The sequence below is a fragment of the Scyliorhinus canicula genome, chromosome 12, assembly GCF_902713615.1.
Source record: "Scyliorhinus canicula chromosome 12, sScyCan1.1, whole genome shotgun sequence".
NCBI lineage: Eukaryota > Metazoa > Chordata > Chondrichthyes > Carcharhiniformes > Scyliorhinidae > Scyliorhinus > Scyliorhinus canicula.
This window is the reverse complement of record NC_052157.1, coordinates 23,404,299-23,420,878: the sequence shown is the minus strand read 5'-3', so window position 1 is coordinate 23,420,878 and position 16,580 is coordinate 23,404,299. Positions and strand designations below refer to the sequence as shown.

The 16,580-nt window shown below is 45.4% G+C and overlaps 1 protein-coding gene across 2 annotated transcripts in view; it reads right to left on the bottom strand.

Moving 5' to 3' along the window:
- The window catches only part of tnfaip8l3 (tumor necrosis factor, alpha-induced protein 8-like 3), a 76,794-nt gene that overhangs the window by 18,451 nt on the left and 41,763 nt on the right, over positions 1 to 16,580 (bottom strand). The window contains exon 2 of one of the 2 annotated variants that reach the window (XM_038813589.1): positions 4,318 to 4,438. The exons of the other annotated variant lie outside the window; for it this stretch is intronic. The gene's annotated coding sequence lies outside the window, so the exon portion shown is untranslated. The remainder of the gene's footprint in view (positions 1 to 4,317; positions 4,439 to 16,580) is intronic. 2 annotated transcript variants of the gene reach the window in all.

The following is a 16,580-nucleotide window of genomic DNA, read 5'->3' as shown; positions in this document are numbered from 1 at the left end:
AACCCGCAAATTAATTTTTAAAAAATCAAGGCATTCTGGGAGTGTGGAGTTGAAATTAATTTCTCCAACGAGGCAGCAGCTACATTAAAAGCAACCCAGCCCCTTCAGTGGGCATGAAACAGGAGCACAAGTAAGGCAGAGTTGCCAGGGCTCGGCAGACTGGAGGCCCTTGGCCCAAAGCTGATGGCCCAGCGTGCACAGGGACACGCAGTTCCTGTGGGAGGCCCACAGGGTGGGGAAACCGTAACTTGCATCACTGAGGCTGCAGGCAAGGGAGCAAGTTTCCAGCAGCACATCTGGAGCTGGCTGCTGCATTGTGTGACGTGGATCAGACTGAAAGCTAGATTCCCGACAGCTGGATGATAGGAAAGAGCACAGCTGTTGTTGCTGAAAGATTAGAAACAACTTACCTTTGGCTAAAGCAGCGGTAGAGAAATCAGATTTATTTTTTAATGTTATCAGGGCACTTCTGGAGCTTTCGCTCACTGGGCAGACGATTGGTTCTGTTACATCATTTTGGGGCCACAGTAGCCAGCAAGCCTATGATTTAAGCTGTAAATGGCTGTCATTTCATTGCTCAGTGTATAAACTTAAAATAAAAAGCAGAATTATACTTCCCACGCTAATAGAAAAACCCACTAAGGTTATTAAAGTAGGTCACACTAATTCCACAACTAGGACTGTGCCAGAGCAGTTTCTGTTTATTATCATAACACCAGAATAAATATTTTTGTCACGCTCATTGGAAATGAAATTTAGCTTGGTTAGCCCAACTCTTGTGCCGTTAGTTGAAGCAGCACGGTAGCATTGTGGATAGCACAATTGCTTCACAGCTCCAGGGTCCCAGGTTCAATTCCGGCTTGGGTCACTGTCTGTGCGGAGTCTGCACATCCTCCCAGTGTGTGCGTGGGTTTCCTCCGGGTGCTCTGGTTTCCTCCCACAGTCCAAAGATGTGCAGGTTAGGTGGATTGACCATGATAAATTGCCCTTAGTGTCCAGAATTGCCCTTAGTGTTGGCTGGGGTTACTGGGTTATGGGGATAGGGTGGAAGTGTTGACCTTGGGTAGGGTGCTCTTTCCAAGAGCCGGTGCAGACTCGATGGGCCGAATGGCCTCCTTCTGCACTGTAAATTCTATGATAAGACAATGTTTCAGCGCAGTACTAAAGATGAGTGCTGTACTTTTATTTGTTCTTTTGTGCGAAATGTTACATTTGAGACCTGATTGAAAAAAAAATGAAAATCGCTTATTCTCACTAGTAGGCTTCAATGAAGTTACTGTGAAAAGCCCCTAGTCGCCACATTCCGGCGCCTGTCCGGGGAGGCTGGTCCGGGAATCGAACCGTGCTGCTGGCCTGCTTGGTCTGCTTTAAAAGCCAGCGATTTAGCCGAGTGAGCTAAACCAGCCCCTAGTGGATTCTAGTGGATGTTGAAAATCCTATGGTGTGATGAAGGGAAGGGATTTCTCCCAGCATCCTGCGCCAATATTCCCCACTCCCCAAAATGCAGAATAGCTGATTTTCATCTCGCCGTTGCTTGTGGGGTCACGCTCGCAATCAAATGGCTGTTTATGTACGTAACACTGCGTATCTGAGGCATGATAAGGATGTTACCAGGGCTTATGGGGTCGTGGGAAGATTGGATTTTACGACAGGATCTGATTAACCAGACCTTAACCCTTTTAAAAAAAAAACGTGATGTCATAAATTCCAGTGTGGGGGTCACGATCCTGGGGCCCTCCATTTCCACCATCATCCTGCCATAGAAAAGGTTGGATGAGGTGGGGTGACAGCAATATCTAAAGATCCCGCAGGTTCTTCTTTTCATAGCAACCAATGAATGGCAATTTCTTTTTTTTTTCAATGTTTTTATTGAGGCATTTGTATATATACATCAAACACAACTACAACCAGAAAGACAGCAAACAGGAATTCACATAGCAAATAAATATCTAACACTCCACCATCCACCCTTCCTGCCACTACCCTCCACCTCCCCTACCTCCTTTTATAAGTCCCCCCGCCCCCGCCCACTGCTGACTGCTTAACTATTCTTGAAGTAGTCGATGAATGATTTCCATCTCCCGACAAACCCCTCCATCGTCCCTATCAAGGAGAACTTGATCTTTTCCAACCTGAGGAATTCCACAACGTTGCTCACCCAACCCCCGGTTTCGGCGGCCCCGAGTTCCTCCATCCCAGCAAGATTCTGGGCTACCAGGGAGGAAAAGGCCAGGACATCGGCCTCTCTTGCCCTCCTGGACTCCCGGGTCTTCTGACACTCCAAAAGATTGTCACTTCTGGACTCGAGACCACCTTCACCCTCAACGCCTCAGAAGTAACGTCAGCAAACACCCGCCAGAATCCCACCAGCTTCGGGCAGGCCCAAAACATATGGATATGATTTGCTGGCCCACACGCGCACCTCCCACACCTATACTCCTCCCCCACAAAAAAAACTACTCATCCTGGCCACCGTCGTAGGTGCCCCGTGGACTACCTTGAATTGAATATGGTGAAGCCTCACATACGAAGAGGATGCGTTCACTCATGGCAGTCTCTTAGTACAGGTGACCAGATCTATACGTTGTCCTGCAAGTTGAGGGGTGGGCACGAGCTCGGCACTGAATCATGCTACAGGAGAACTTTAGTGAGGGTGTGGAATGGGGCCTCATCAGGCAGGAACATAGTGAGCAAGAGCCATTATTGTGAAATACACACACTGGTCCAGCAAGACTCTATTCTTAGATCACTGATGAATTTTCCTTAAGCTGCCCGGTTTATTTTTACCTATGCAGGGTGTGTAAAAACAATGAGATCATAAGAAATAAGAGTAGTAGGCCATTCGCCATTGAGCCAGTCGATGAAATCGTGGCTGATCTGATGTGGCCTTAACTCCATTTCCCCCATACTCTTGATTTCTTTGTCAATCAAAAATCTGCCTAAATTAACCTTGGATATATTTAATGGCCGAGACTTCACTGCTTGTTGGAGGGATGGAATTCCAAACACCAATGAACTTCTGAGAGAAGAAATTCCCCCTCCTCCTCCTCTGTTTTAAACGGGAGATACCTTATTTTGAAACTGTGCCTCCTGGATCTAGATTTCTCCATGAGAGGAAATATGTCTGGTAGAACAATCTGATAGTTGTGCGGCGGCAAGTGTCCATAAATGAATTTGACTAATTATATAGGGCTTAACCTACAATCTTATGAGTGTGTGCTGTTCTATATTTTGACTCTGTTCAAGATTCTAGGCCTAGTTTGAGGACAAGCAGAGATGTGTCAGTGGGATTTGGACAGGCTGACTAGGCATATGCATGACAGATGCAGTATAACGTGGATAAATGTGATGTTATCCACTTCGGTAGCAAAAATAGGAAGGCAGGTTATTATTTGAATGGGTGTGAATTGGGTGTAAATTGAGAGAGGTGGATACTCAGTGAGTACTTGGTGTCCTCACGAATCAGTCGCTGAAAGTAAGCTTGCAGGTACAGCAGGCAGTAAAGAGCACGTTGGCCATCATAGCGAGATAATTTGCATATAGGACAAGGGATGTTTTACTGCAGTTGTATAGGACATTGGTGAGGTCACACCTGGAGTATTGTGTGCAGTTTTGGTGTCCTTATCTGAGGAAGGATGTTCTTGCTGTGGAGGGAGTGTAGCAAAGGTTTATCAGACTGATTCCTTGGTTGGCAGCACTGTCGTATGAGGAGTGATTAGGTCGGTTAGGATTATACTTATTGGCATTTAGAAGAGTGAGAGGGGATCTCCTAGAAATTATAACAGGATTAGATAGGGTAGATTCAGAAAGAATGTTCCCGATGGTGGAGGAGTCCAGAACTAGGGGTCATAGTTTGAGGATAAGAGGTAAACATTTTAGGACTGAGGTGAGGAGAAATTTCTTCACCCAGAGAGCGGTGAATCTGTGGAATTCACTACTACAGAAAGTAGTTGAAGCCATAATGTTGTGTAATTTCAAGAAGGAATTAGATATAGCTCTTGGGGGTTAAAGGGATTGAGGGATATGGGGTGGGGCAAAAGTGGGATCTGGGTATTGAATTCGATGATCAGCCATGATCATAATGAATGGAGAAGCAGGCTCGAAGGGCTGAATGTCCTTCTCCTGCTTCTATTTTCTATGTTTCTGTACATGTTTCAAGGACTTTCTCAAACATTAACAATTAGGCCAGGTGGTTAATGTGAGTAATGTGCAAAGTAGAGTTCTCCCAGGAATCTTCCCTCTGGGCTGCTGTGTGTTTTCATCAAAACCTTGTTACAAGACTTTATGATTTTGCTGGAAATAGTAATCAGAGAAAACCTTCAAGGCGTGTACAAGAATGATGTTAAGCGACCAGGGGACATCATCCTCCGTGCTTTTCTGTGGTAAATTATTCTTCCTCATCCCTTCACTTTTATAACAATCCGGAAACAACATTTCCCTGCAAATTAAAATGAAACATAAAGATGGAGCAGTGAATACTGGAGGACAATGAGTCGATCAATCAGGGTGCTCACGGGACTGGTCAAAAGAAAAGGTTGGCTGAGGGGGGAGGGGTTGTGGTTGCAGAAACACTTTCAATTATGAAACTTTGTGATGACCAGCTAGGCCGGAGGTAGCTGTAGGAATAATATACTGAATACCTCATAAAATGAGTCCACTATTGAAATATGTAATCAATCTGGTTTGACACGTATGCGGTTTCTGGAGCGGTAAGAAAATCTTTATTCCCCGAGGGCAACGTGTGAGACACCTCAAGGTCAGCACTCTGCTCCACATACACCAAACAAAATATTCATTACAGAAAAGGAACCCTTTCTTTCCTCCTGGCCTTATTTTTAAACAATGCCTGCCCTTGGGATATGCGAGTTCCCCCTCATTCCCCTCTCCCAGGCCCTCTGTGCCTCAGCAACTAACACTTGGATCCCCAGGGCATCACTTCACACCCTGAAATATTTTGCACCGCAGGACTCCCCATCTCTCCGAAAGTCGGTGTTTATTTTCCAATTGCTGTCATAAACACTCTCATTTGCTTCTTGAATTAATTGACAGCAATTTGCTGATCCACACCGTGCAACCAGCTTCTTCCTCTGTGCCTGCGGACAGATTAGGGGGCACCAAAGCTATTTTAAATTTACTTTTTAAAATCACGGAAACACCAAATTTAAGAAACCGATTTTAATCGCTCCGCCAATGTGTCTTCAGTTGCCAATTAAAGCCCTAAGGTCCAGAATTCTCTCACTCTACTCCCTTTTTGACCAAACATTTATTCACTGCCCCACTGTCTCCTTTGGCTCGGTGTCAAATTCTACTTGATCGCTCTTCTGCGAAGCGGTTTGGGACTTAAAAATGGCATTAAAGGAACTATATAATTGCAAGTCATTGTTTTTAAATTCATCAGCATATAAATAGAAAGGCACAAATAAATAGAAAGGCACACAGCTTTCAGACTTGCTTGCTGGTTAAGTGCAGCACCAGGTGGTGAAGTGCCCAATGTTTTATTTTGTTAAAGACGCTGTGTAAATTTGAAGTTATTATGTGAGACGCTGGGCCTTCCAGAAAGTTCCAAGTTCAAATTCCAGTTTGTGCTACATAGTTAATTCCGTAAAAGGAAATGAATCTCGGTGTCCTTGGCCGGGACATCAGCACAACCAATGGACAATGGAGAGTGATCTTCCTCCACTGGCCCTGTTATATTCTACGGACATTTCGCTCTTCAAATCCTGTATTGCCAATGATGTCCTACCACCCACTCAATCGCCTCTTGCTCCCAACCCTTTATCCATCGTTATGTCCGACTTCTGTGAAATGAAACCTCAGCCAAGGCTCTCCTTTCTGATCCTTGTCTGCCGACCGCTACTGGAAAGTATGCATGCGGAAAACAGGAATCAACTGTCCGACAACATAACTGAGATGAGAGGGCTGTCCTACATGGAGAGATTGAGTGGTTGTGCTTAATTCCTCTCTGGAATTTAAGGACAAGAGACAAACTCATTGAAACATATAGAATTCCGAGAGGCGTTGACCGGGTGGATGCTGAAAGGCTGTTCTGTCTGGCTGGAACATTTGTCGGCGGATGAGGAGTGCGGCCATTTTGGGAGGAGAAAGTTTGGAAAGCTCAAGAGGGTTTGTGAATCTTTGAAATTTTTTCCAGCCCGAGGAGAATGAATGCTCGGCTGATGAATATATTCAATGCGGAGATAGATTTTTGGGAAGTAAGTGAATCGAGGAATATTAGGATGTCAAAATTAGAGGTAATTGTGTCACCTTCTGCAAATTTCATTACTTCCATACATGCAGTTCAAAACTGTGGGATGTTTGACCTTTCTCAGTTTCAGCTGCCCTTTTATTGTCATCAGGCATTCATATCCAAACTTGGTGCCACCTGTCCACTACTTAACAATTGCTTCACAGCTCCAGGGTCCCAGGTTCGATTCCGGCTTGGGTCACTGTCTGTGCGGAGTCTGCACATCCTCCCCGTGTGTGCGTGGATTTCCTCCGGGTGCTCCGGTTTCCTCCCACAGTCCAAAGATGTGCAGGTTAGGTGGATTGGCCATGATAAATTGCCCTTAGTGTCCAAAATTGCCCTTAGTGTTGAGTGGGGTTACTGGGTTATGGGGATAGGGTGGAGGTGTTGACCATGGGTAGGGTGCTCTTTCCAAGAGCTGGTGCAGACTCGATGGGCCGAATGGCCTCCTTCTGCACTGTAAATTCTATGATTGATTAACAGTACTTTGCTTTTTCATCCACTCTGTTCAAGCCACCAAACTGTCTGTAGGGTCTCCTTTGAACCAACCTTCCTAATTATTCTCAAATTGTACTTCGGCCACAAGCCTGCACTTCACTCTTTTGTGGGTATAGTCGACTTTACAGAATCGCAAGCTGCTTGGAGCCCAGGAAACACATTGAGCCCATCTTAAATTAACTGTATGGGACAATCCACAAACATTTAAAATTTTCTTGCCACAACTGTGCGTAAAGGGTACGACATGTGTTTGGGAAGTGGAGAGCGAGCAGTGGGTGTAGTGTAAAATCAGTCATGTTACAGGTGCCAGTTAATGTGCCACGGGCTAGCAGTGGTGATATGTATAATGTTTGCCAGTTAATGAAGGAGCATAATTGCACACTTCACTTTTTAAAAACTTCCATTCTTGGTGTGCTTTACATACAGGAAAGCATTTTATATGTTGGGGGGTGGGGGGGAGGGAGGGAAAAAATCAATTTATTCCAATATTCAAATACTTTAATTGTCATTTTGTGACCACTCCTTAACATTGTTTAGCGTTCTTACACTGCATAGTTCAGTAATAATGATAATGATAATCTTTATTAGTGTCACAAGTAGGCTTACATTAACACTGCAATGAGGTTACTGTGAAAATCCCTTAGTCACCACATTCGGGCACCTGTTCGGGTACACAGAGGGAGAATTTAGAGTGTCCAATTCACCAAACAAGCATGTCTTTTCGGGACTTCTGGGAGGAAACCGAAGCACCCGGAGGAAACCCACGCAGACACAAGGAGAACGTGCAGACCACAGACAGTGACCCAAGCCGGGAATCGAACCCGGGTCCCTGGCGTTGTGAAGCAACAGTGCTAACCACTGTGCTACTGTGCAGCGTAAGAAATTTGATTATACAGATTTTTTTCCACTTAAGAGCAAAAGGTTTGAATCACATATTCAGAATGTTCGATAATAATTTGCCTAATAATCTCCAGAAATGCTTACCCGAGCTAAATTCAGGAAGCCATGGTCACTAAGCAAAGGAGCTAATTGATTGACAATAACTGTTCATTATGCTGGTGACCAATGCTTTTATGACTGATTAAGAGCTGAAGTTGATATTTTATGGATCATTTAAGGTTGCACAAAGGCATTGATCATAACATTTTGCTTTTTTGGAACTGCTTTAGTTTCTTGTGATTTTGTAACTCCTTGTTAGCTTAGGTTTCCCGGCTGGAGTCATTGTCCAGCCTCCTTGTGGACTGTAGTTATTTATATGTCAGCAGCAATCGTTCAATGGTTAACAGAAATTGGGATTTGAAAATGTATTGAGAAAATATTGATCCCTTTAAATAGTTTACTTTGTCTCGTCTCTAATAATAATCTTTATTATTGTCACAAGCAGGCTTTCATTAACACTGCAATGAATTTACTGTGAAAAGCCCCTAGTCACCACATTCCGAAGCCTGTTCGGGTTTACTGAGGGAGAATTCAGAATGTCCAATTCACCTAATAGCACGTCTTTTCGGTACTTAGTGAGAGGAAACCAGAGCACCCGGAGGAAACCCACGCAGACATGGGTAGAACGTGCAGACTCCGTGCAAACAGTGACCCAAGCCGGGAATCGAACCCAGGACCCTTGCGCTGTGACGCAACAGTGCTAACCACTGTGCTACTGTAACCCCTTTGCCTCACCAGACAGAATGGTACTCATGGCGGTCTCCCAGGGGATTGGAGGCCCCTAGGTGCTTGCCCTCAGGGCAGCGTGGCACCCTGGAACTACTGATGCCACCCACGCACTCTGGCAGTGCCACCTGGGCACCTTGGCACTGCCAGCCTGGCACCGCCACCTGGGAAACGGGACAGAGTGCGGCCTTGTCAGGGAGTTCCTCACTGAGGCTCTGAATCAAACCGGTAGGTAGTCTGGTGTTTCGTGGCACTGCGAGAGCCGGTAAACACTCAACTAAACATGCCTGCCTCGGGACTCCGATTCGGTTAGATCGCGCCCATGGTCTTTTTGAGCCAAGTTCCATTCTGGAATCTTCCCATCCCAGTTATTTCATCAACTGAGATCGTAACAATCATCCATCTCGGACCAGCTAATTCAGACAAAATTGGAAATCAAGCCTGGGTCACTTCCCTGGCTGCGTCGCTCATTATCCCTTCTCACTATGGCTAAACCAGAGAGTCATTGCTAAACTCACAAAATAAATCGTCCTTTTGTGCATCTTCTGCATCGTTACATCTCGCCAACGACCTGGTTTCTTTTTGTCTCCGACTTCTATTTTGGCATCAAACCGGGATGAATTAATTTAATTGGACAGATGTGATTTAGTGGAACGAGGTTTAATTTACCAAACTGCAGAGGCAGCTCGTTTCAGTCCACTTATGTCTGCACACATGCGGAGGAAGTAAGTAATACACTGATCTGAAAGTAATTTGTTGCAAAAATAAATGCTCGATTAACTCGCCATTGCATCCTGGGCTTTAAAACCTTTCAGACAATTCACCTGCATTTTTCTTTCAGACAATTCACCTGCATTTTTCTTTAATCAGCAAGTGATTTCCCCAAAAACAGAAATAAAAATTACAAACTGCGCTATCAGTTTAAAGTTTATTTTGGACAATGTTGCAAATTCAGAGATGTAAGCTGGCAAATCTTTTTTTTAAATCTTTAGCCCTCCTGTGGTAGTGCAAATCAGTAGTGTGGGATCTGTGGCACGGATTTAATGTTCAGCAGCTTTGGGGACAAGGCCTAGAAATTCTTTTTTTGCAGCATGGGCACACACTTCTCAGCAGCATTTCTGTTTATCTTTTGGTAACTTAAAATTTTTTTTTTTCATACCCAGTGCAAAAATAGCTCATTTGTCATGCAAAGCACAGATCAGAGGCAGCGTATGGCCACCTCTCCCTTGGATCTACTCTAACTGCCCCTGTGCAAAGTTTTTATTCCTATTCCCTGCATATCATTACGACATTTAAATGAAATAATCATCTTAAACTTGTTCGGACGAAGCTTTGTACTTTGGAACCGTGCTGTCGGGGAACTAGTTTGAAACTGCCCCCAACCCTAAAAGCTGATTGGGAGAGGCAGTACATTTAATTCACACCATCACGTCCATTGCTAATTTACTTAAATTTACTTATTTTTTGAGATGCGATCACTGTTTAGCTCAGGGGCTGAACCAGGGGCTGGTTTAGCTCACCAGGCTAAATCGCTGGCTTTTAAAGCAGACCAAGCAGGCCAGTTCGATTCCCGTACCAGCCTCCCCGGACAGGCGCCGGAATGTGGCGACTAGGGGCTTTTCACAGTAACTTCATTGAAGCCTACTCGTGACAATAAGCGATTTTCATTTCATGTTTTATGTAGGCAAATGCTGCAACCAGACTTGCACATACCAAGGTTCCACCAATAGATTTGATATAAGTGTGATCTATTTAATGCTAACCTGTGACTATTACTGGGAGAACTACACTGCTCTTCCAGAAATGGTGCCAAGAACCTTCTACATCCACCTGAATAGCCAGATGAGGCCTTGATAACATCAAATCTAAGAACATTCTAAAAACTGAATTAAAAAGTTTAAAATGATGCTTTGAAGTATTTCCCCCTGGTATAATTAAGGGCAATAAGCTTACTGCAGCATTTTGATTAAACGCTAAAAAGGGGGTTATCACAAAAAAAAGCATTTTAATTCATTCTGCCAATTCTGCACTTGAGTAACTCTGTTTTAAATAACTGAAAATTCTCCTTTATTTAAAAATAAATAAATTTAGAGTACCCAATACTTTTTTTTCAATTAAGGGGCAATTTAACATGGCCACTCCACCTACCCTGCACATCTTTGGGTTGTGGGGGGTGAGACCCACTTAGACACGGGGAGAATGTGCAAACCCGACACGGACAGTGACCCGGAGTTGGGATCAAACCCAGGTCCTCGGCACTGTGGGGCAGCAGTGCTAACCACTACGTCACTGTGCTGCCCCTGAAAATTCTCCTTAATAACTGTGCAGTTACAGAGCCTAGTTGTAGCATTTACCAGTGATGTTGTGGCACAGTAGTTTATTTGTTAGTAAATGAAAGAAAATACATTTAAAACCTTTGAAATCGTGCCCGGTACTATCCCTTTGCCCAAAAGAATTAACGTTTACAGCCTCCTCGAAGACCTACGAAAGATAACAATTATCAGGAATTCCCAATGATGATCAAGTTAGCCAGGGGTCATTTCAAGGTTTGTGGGAAGGACAAGCTTCCAGTGAGATGTTTTCTAAACTAACACAAAAGATTACAGGAATTTGATTCGCACTGAGGGCGCGATTCTCCGCCCTCACGACGGGTCGGAGAATAGCGGGAGGGCCTTCCCGACATTTTTCCCGACCTCCCGCTATTCTCTCCCCCCCCCCACCCACGGCCACCCCACGACACGAATCGCTGCTCGCCGTTTTTTTACGGCGAGCAGCGATTCTCCCCTATCCAATGGGCCGATTTCCCAGGCCTTTACGGCCGTTTTCACGAACTCCAACACACCTGCTCTCACCGTTCGTGAAAACGGCCGCAAAATGCCGTTCTGGAGAACCATGGCACCGATTGGCACAGCCGCACCACGGGCGTGCCAAGGGTGGCATGGGGCCGCGATCGGTGGGCACCGATCTCGGGCAGCGGGTCCGAACCCCGCGCACTCTTTGTTCCTCCGCCGCCCCGCTGGATCAGTCCGCGGGGCGGCTGAGGGGAATGACGGCCCGCGCATGCGCGGGTTTCACGCATATGTGTGGTGACGTCATCCGCGCATGCGCGGGTTGGAGCCGTCCAATCCGCGCATGCGTGGCTGACATCATCATGCGCGTCAGCCGCCGTTACCCTTGGTGCGCGGGCTTAGCGAAATTCGCTAAGCCTGTGATGCCGTGGTTCACGGGGCCCCGCTGCTAGCCCCGACCGGGGAGCAGAATCGGGTCCCGGGAGTGGGCGCGGAGGCTGCCGTGAAACACGGCCAGTTTCACGGCAGCCTTCACGACTCTCCGCATTTGCGGAGAATCGCGCCCTGAATGTTAACTACACTTAAATGTTCGTCAGTCTTTGGTGAGGGTTACGCTGATTTTGGGTGAATTGCGCTTAATTAAATCAGCATGACCTGAGCAGAGGTTTAACTCTTGTTTCTTTTATTCTTGCACAGGATGGGACCAGCATCTATTGACCATCCCTAACTGCGCTTGAAGGTGGCGGGTGAGCTTTATTCTTGAACTGCTGCAGCCCATGTGGAGTAAGTGCGCCCAGTGCTGTTAGGAACGGAGTTCCAGGATTACTCCATTGTGATGCAGTTTGATAGTGTAAGGGTCCTCCCTGTTTATTTCCCCCCTCTTTTATTTTGAGGTTATTATTTTTGATCCATAGATGACTAATGGGCATGTCTCTTGCAGGCTTCCTTAATTCAAGCAGCAGAATCCAGTAGTTACAAGAGAGATCATTCTGATAGTCTGTGCTGGTTTAAACAGGAGTTGTAGACTTGCCAGTACCAGAGAGAGATGGGGTGGGACTTTGTTTGTTGACCCAAAAGGCTGTACTCTGCCCGGTAACAGGTGTGATTGGATCCCATCCCAGTGGAATGATTAGTCCCAAGGCGTTTCCGTTTGATCCTGGCAGCATGGAGAGAGGCCCTGCTACTCTCTCCCCTCCATTTATTTCTCCAGAAAAGCTGCTATGTTTTTGAACTGGCAGAGAACCTGGACAAATCTATTTACAGGAGAACCATGGCAGGCTGTGAAAACAAAGACCAGAACCTGCTGTATCCCTCCAGAAAGGCTGTGACTGTTGTATTTCTGAAACTACAGAGACCTGAATGAAGGATTCTACAGAGAAGACCATTACAGGCTGCTAACAGAGACCTTAACCTTCATGTTTACTGTGAATAAAGGTGTGTTAAAAGGCCATTATCTGAAACAATGACTACTTTTCCCTTTTACTTATGATTTTTACCCCTTTCAACCCCTCTTGTGTTTGTCTGTCTTGTATATATATATTATATATATTTGGGGTGGGGGCAAGGTAAGGTGTGGCATTAAGAGTTAGATAATAGTTAACCAGTTATATTTGCTGCATATTTCATTATAGTTCTTGTTATAAATAAACAGTAATTGTGTTTACATTCACAAACCTGGTGACTGTGATTATTGGGCTGCCGAGGGCCAAAGGCTTTGGGTATTTCCAGAAGAATTATTGGTTAATTTACTTTGTGTCATGGCTTTCAGACACGGCTGGAATTGACCGTGCACTAGACCAGGATGTTGGAATATTAGCTAGAGTTTAACAGACAATGAACTCCTTATTTGAGCCAATCAGTTTTAAGACCATTCCCTAATTATAGAATACCTTCACTATCTCCAGAAGTGTGGAAAGGGCGGTGTGTAAATAATCCCAAAATGGCACTTATTAGATCAGCTTTTCTATGGCTCGAAACAAAAAGCAGTGGGCATCTGATGAAGAAAAACAGCTGTTCTGTGGTTTGGATTAACAATCCATGGAAATAGTTGGGATAACAAACAAAGAAAAGTACAGCCCAGGGACAGACCCTTCGGCCCTCCATGCTTGCGCCGACCATACTGCCCGTCTAACATAAAACCTTCTACACTTCCGGGGTCTGTATCCCTCTATTCCCATCCTATTCCCATCCTATTCATGTATTCATCAAGACGCTCCTTAAACGTCACTATCGTACCTGCTTTCACAACTTCCTCCGGCAGCGAGTTCCAGGCACCCACCTCCCTCTTGTGTAAAAAATCTTCCCTCGCATATCTTCTCAAGGAACTTCAGAGAGTCTTGAATACCGCCCAGTCCATCACACGAACCTGCCTCCCATCCATTGATTCCATCTACACCTCCCGCTGCCGGGGGAAAGCGGGCAGCATAATCAAGGATCCCTCCCACCCGGCTTACTCACTTTTCCAACTTCTTCCATCGGGCAGGAGATTCAGAAGTCTGAGAACACGGGCGAACAGACTCAAAAACAGCTTCTTCCCCACTGTCACCAGACTCCTAAATGACCCTCTTATGGACTGACCTCATTAACACTACACCCTGTATGCTTCATCCGATGCCAATGCTTATGTAGTACATTGTATATATTGTGTTGCCCTATTATGTATTCTCATGTATTTTCTTGAATTCTGTTCAATTCCCTTTTCTTCCCACGTACTGAATGATCTGTTGAGCTGCTTGCAGAAAAATACTTTTCACTGTACCTCGGTACACGTGACAATAAACAAATCCAATCCAATCTAAACCTTGTCCCTTGCACCGTAAACCCATATTCCCGAGTAATTGACCCTTCCACCCTGGGAAAAAGCTTCTGACCATCCACTCTGTCCGTGCCCCTCATAACTTTGTAGACCTCTATCAGGTTGTCCCTCAACCTCCGTCATTCCAGTGAGAAAAACCGAGTTTATCCGACCTCTCCTCATAGTTAATGCCCTCCATACCCGGCAACATCTGGTAAACCTCTTCTGTACCCTCTCCAAAGCCTCCACACCCTTCAACAAGTGTTATTGATCCAGGTGGCAATACTTAATGCTGCATATGTTGAACTTTAGAAGTGGGGAAAAACAGGATCTGGGAAGAAAGCCTCAAGAAAATTAAAATGATTCTCCAGCCAAGCATTCAAGTGACGAAGTGGCACATGGCTTCAAAACATTAGCTCAATTTTCTCTCAATGCTGCCAGACATGCTGGGCTGGATTCTTCTGCCACGCCCGCCGCAAGATCGCCACGGGCGGGACGCGAACCATGTAAAAGGTCCATTGACCTCGGGCGGGAATTTCCGGTTGCCGGAATCCCGCTTGCTAATTTTTTCCAGCACTTTTCTGTTTTTGTTTGATTTCCAGCATACGCAGTATTCTGCCTTCATTTGAATTCACTCATTCTGAATTAGAGACTTGAGTTGGAGTGTTGGGAATGAGAGGAATGTTGAACCGGCTGTTTGTGATGCCCAAACACAACCTCAGAATTGGTGTTGGCCAGGGAAACCTTGGTGTGACCTAGTTTAAGCCATGTCTGACATCATTGCATCCATTTCCCAAAAGTTGTTCTTTATCATACTTTGAAAATTAGGAAGAAAGAATTTCGATTAATATAGCAGCTCATGAGGGTGGCATGGTGTGGCGCAACAGTTAGCACTGTTGCCTCACAGCACCGAGGTCCCAGGCTCGATCCCGGCCCCAGGTCACTGTCCGTGTGGAGTTTGCACATTCTCCCAGTATCGGTGTGGGTCTCACCCCCACAACCCAAAGATGTGCAGGGTAGGTGGATTGGCCATGCTAAATTGCCCTCCACAACCAAAAGATGTGCCCCTTAATTGGAACAAAAAGGAATTGGGCACTTTAAATTTATTTAAAAAAAAAGACAAAGTAGCTCACAGCCAAGGAAGTAATCACCATAGTAAGGAAACTTGGCAGCCCTTTTGCATCAATACAGCCCCCCCCCCCCCCCCCCCAGTAGTGAGGTAAATGATCGAATAATTATTTTCCAATGACACTGGTTGACAGATAAATACTGGACAGGCCTTTGAACAACTTCCCTGCTTTTCTTTTACTCGTGTTATGAGATTTTTTTAATGTTTACTTGAGAGGGGAGAGTGGCCTTGAATTAATGTCTCACTTGAAACACTGTACTACAAACAGTGTAGCACTTCTTCAGCACTGCACTGACGAGTCAGTCTATATACGGATACAGATCCCGAAAGTGTAGACGATTTTAGTTTAGACGGGCAGCATGGTCGGCACAGGCTTGGAGGGCCGAAGGGCCTGTTCCTGTGCTGTACATTTCTTTGTTCTTTGTTCTATATTATGTTCTCAAGTCTCAGGTGTGGCTCTTGAACCCAGTACCGTCTGACTCGGGTGAGACCACCGCCATTGAGTGATGGACAGTGCCTTTTGGAAAATTAGTTGATCTAAATCTAAAGAAAATCTCAAAAAGAAATTCTTAATAAGAATCCTGAAGAGGAGAGACTGGTGTTTAGTCCAAGATTACAGATGGGCACATCATTGGCACGATCGAACGGCCATGTTGTGGCTGAAAAACAGCGTGCCGTGGCGCATCATGACCGATAGAAACCGGGAGACCGCTCTCGGGATCTACCCAGCTAGATTTTAGAGTGAGACAGCCAGTCTCAGCCCCTTCGCCTCGGGTGAGCACTGTTCAGTATGGTCTCCTAGGGGATTGGAGGCCCCAAGTGCTTGCCCATTGGGCAGGGTGGTACACTGGTACCAGCCCCTTATCTAACCGGGTGCCGTTTTATATCATTGTTGATTCTCGCCACCGCGAGCAGCAGGAAACACACGGCTAAACACAGTCGCTACAGGGCTTTAGTCCCATTTACTTAAATCCCACCTTATATCTGTAAAGTAGAAATACTAGTGGTGGGATTTTACAAACCCGCCCACCGCTGGGATCATCCGGCCCAGCCGAGCGTCAACGGACTTTAGGCTGGGCCGCCGAATCTCCTGTTACGGGTCCAAACACAACGGGGTCAGAAAATACTGCCCGAGGACCACAGGACACATAAAGTAGTGGTGGAAATAATCAGCTGCAGCATGAAACCCAGAGGATTTTCAGCGGGTTAAAGATCTTTTCTCACACTAATCTGCATTCATTTTCAAATGTTATGGTTGGTTTTCCAAATAAATCGTTAACAATTATTGGAAAATAATTGCAACAACGTTCCTGAAAAGGGCACTGATCTTTTCATTTTCAATGTATAATATGGCTCTCCATTTCCTACATTAAATGGCACAATTTATGCTTTGTAAGGATGGCTTTCACACCAGTTATTAGACACCTGTTTTTAATAACAAATATGTTCCTGGCTTTAATT